Source organism: Oncorhynchus masou, unplaced genomic scaffold (assembly GCF_036934945.1).
Source record: "Oncorhynchus masou masou isolate Uvic2021 unplaced genomic scaffold, UVic_Omas_1.1 unplaced_scaffold_6198, whole genome shotgun sequence".
In the NCBI taxonomy this organism is placed as follows: Eukaryota; Metazoa; Chordata; class Actinopteri; order Salmoniformes; family Salmonidae; genus Oncorhynchus; species Oncorhynchus masou.
Genome location: NW_027012628.1, coordinates 15,990 through 18,770, shown reverse-complemented (window position 1 = coordinate 18,770; position 2,781 = coordinate 15,990). Strand labels below are relative to the sequence as shown.

The 2,781-nt window shown below is 42.2% G+C and overlaps 1 long non-coding RNA gene across 2 annotated transcripts; it reads right to left on the bottom strand.

Moving 5' to 3' along the window:
- Positions 1–544: 544 nt before the first annotated feature.
- On the bottom strand, positions 545–2,198 carry LOC135536443 (uncharacterized). 2 transcript variants are annotated; one of them, XR_010454994.1, is made up of 3 exons: positions 2,020–2,198; positions 1,018–1,136; positions 545–567 (listed from the first exon to the last, which is right to left on the bottom strand). It is a non-coding gene; the product is annotated as an uncharacterized LOC135536443 (long non-coding RNA). The 2 variants fall into 2 exon arrangements; XR_010454995.1 differs by lacking the exon at positions 545–567 and adding an exon at positions 731–781.
- Between the last annotated feature and the right edge of the window lie 583 nt (positions 2,199–2,781).

Sequence of the window (2,781 nt, the reverse complement as noted above, 5' to 3'; positions counted from 1 at the left end):
AGAATAAATACTGTAATAACTACAGAATAAATACTGTAATATACTGTAAAGGTTACGGGAGGTCTGTGTCCCAAATTGCACAAAATTAGTGAACTACATAGGGAATAGGACCCTGGTCTAAAGTAGTGCACTATATAGGGAATAGGACCCTGGTCTAAAGTTAGTGCACTATATAGGGAATAGGACTCTGGTCTAAAGTAGTGCACTACATAGGGAATAGGGCTCTGGTCTAAAGTAGTGCACTACATAGGGAATAGAGCTCTGGTCTAAAGTAGTGCACTACATAGGGGAATAGAGCTCTGGTCTAACGTAGTGCACTATATAGGGAATAGGGCTCTGACCTAAACGTAGTGCACTACATAGGGAATAGGTGCGATTTGGGATGTGTGAATGGAGTTAGTAGGCTCACCTCGGAGGAAGCGTTGAGCAAAGGCCCGTATGGAGCTGGTATCAGCCAGGTCTAGCTCTCGGACCTCTACGTTTGCCTTAGAGTAGATGCGTCGTACTCGATGCTGCGGCCGCCTCACCCTTCTCCACATCCCTGCCACGCCATGATCACCCTCGCACCTGGCAATAGACAATAAAACAATAAGGCCCGAGGGGTGTGGTATACAGTCTGATATACCTTGGCTTTCAGCCAATCAGCATTCAGGGCTCGAATCCACCCAGTTTATAATAACCAATAATCAGCATCGTTGATACTTTCTTGAATGGTCTCTTCTCTTCTTCTGTTATCATTATCTTTGTGGTGATGAAGGACAGGAGGCCTCACCATGAATGACTGTTGGGAAGACCATTAGTGAGTCCTAAATGGCGCCATACACCCTCAAGTGCACTACTTAAGACCAGGACCCCAAAGTAGTGTACTATATGGGGAATAGGGTATCATTTAGCAGAGTTTACACAGGCAGCTCAATTCTGATCTTCTACTCAATTACTGGCATAAGATCTGACTGGTCAAAATACCAATTAGTGGCAAAAGACCCAGAATGGGCTGCCTGTGTAAACGTTAGTCACCTCTGATAGCCAGGTCCAGAGCAGTCTCCTTCCCAATACCAGTGTTGGCTCCAGTAATCAGGACCGTCTTCCCGTCCAGCCGAGTCATAGACATACATGCTCCACCTGCTGAGTATTTCCTGACAGAGAAACAACATGGATTTGTTTTTATTTATCTACAATCAAACTTCTATATCAGTCCTGTCTGTGTTGGCGAGGTTGGCCATGGCATATAGTGGAAATCCACACCAGGGCTTCTGTTACAACCCCATTCTCCATATAGTTCCCCATCCCCACTACATTGGGAATAGGACGCCATTTGGGATAGATCCTGAGGCTACAGAATAGAGATACATGTGTTCAACTTTTTCTTTTGACAGTAAAGTTGATTATTATTATTATTATTATTATATGACTATTATTGATCGTTCAACATGCAACATTATTGTTACTCAATATGCAAGATCACTTTCTGGCAGCAACGATCAAAACGTCAAAATCGTACGACTCAAGTCACGCCACAAAACCTGGCTCGGTCTCACCGAACAATAATGGTTACAAATATAACTCCGCCCACGCGCGCAAACGCTGTCGTGCATAATCATCATGAAATATTGTAGCGCTACTGTACAGCACTTCCTTACCTAAGGAATTGCATTATCATTTGCTCATATTGACATATAAACCATGTTCAATTGACAGAGCCTTTATTCCACAAAACAACAACAAATTAATGTTATTTTTGAAAAATGTGGTTGTCTTCATTACGGAAAAAAATAGTGTTGATCTAGGCTGTACTGCATAAAAATAATCTGGATCTCATCGTCATCAACGTTGATGTCGATTCACCCATTCATTCCCGCCAATAGTCTTCTTAACCCCAATGGCAAAACACAATCCTTTCGTTTTTAGCTTGCCAATGACGGTAATTCATTTCTATTGAGGTTAGACTAATTAGCCAAGCATAGAATCAGATGATGCATCGACTACAGCCTCGAACATAAAAAACGCGTTTATTCTTACCTAATGTGGGGTGCGAATAAAACCATGAGCAGTGCGACCACCCCAAGACCTGCGACAATCAATACGAGCACCATCATGACACGGATCCTTTCGCTGTCTCTCTATTGTAGCCCCTTCTTCACTGCTCTTCATTCATAGCGCCGTTCTGTGTTCACCTGACCAACAGCTGATCCAAGATGTCAAAGCGTTATGGGGAGGTGTCGGAGGAGGAGTTATTATACATCACGGGTTGTCACGGTGATGCTCGTTCAATGGAATCCTGGGATTGTAGTCTTCCAATAGATTCGACACAAACGCACTACTACTTCCACTTGCCTATTGTATTTGAAGTTGTATTGAAAGACAGTTCGCTATGCATATTTATTATTTTGTAAAAACATTGGGCCTATTTTGTAATACACAGAAAATTCTACAATTTTTACAAACTTCTATTTGGTTTGAAATATACTAGTCTATATCCTAATCCTCAGATGAAAAAAAATAATAATAATCCGAAAGAAGGTGAAGATCGCCAGTTTGTAGTCCTATAAAAACCGGAAATGAGTTGCCTTTGGATCATTCAGCCACTGGGCGGCAGGGTAGCCCTAGTTGTTAGAGTGTTGGACTAGTAACCAGAAGTTTGCGAGTTCAAACCCCGAGCTGACAAGGTACAAATCTGTCGTTCTGCCCCTGAACAGGCAGTTAATCCCACTGTTGACCAGGCCGTCATTGAAAATAAGAATTTGTTCTTAACTGACTTGCATGGTTAAATAAATTAAAATT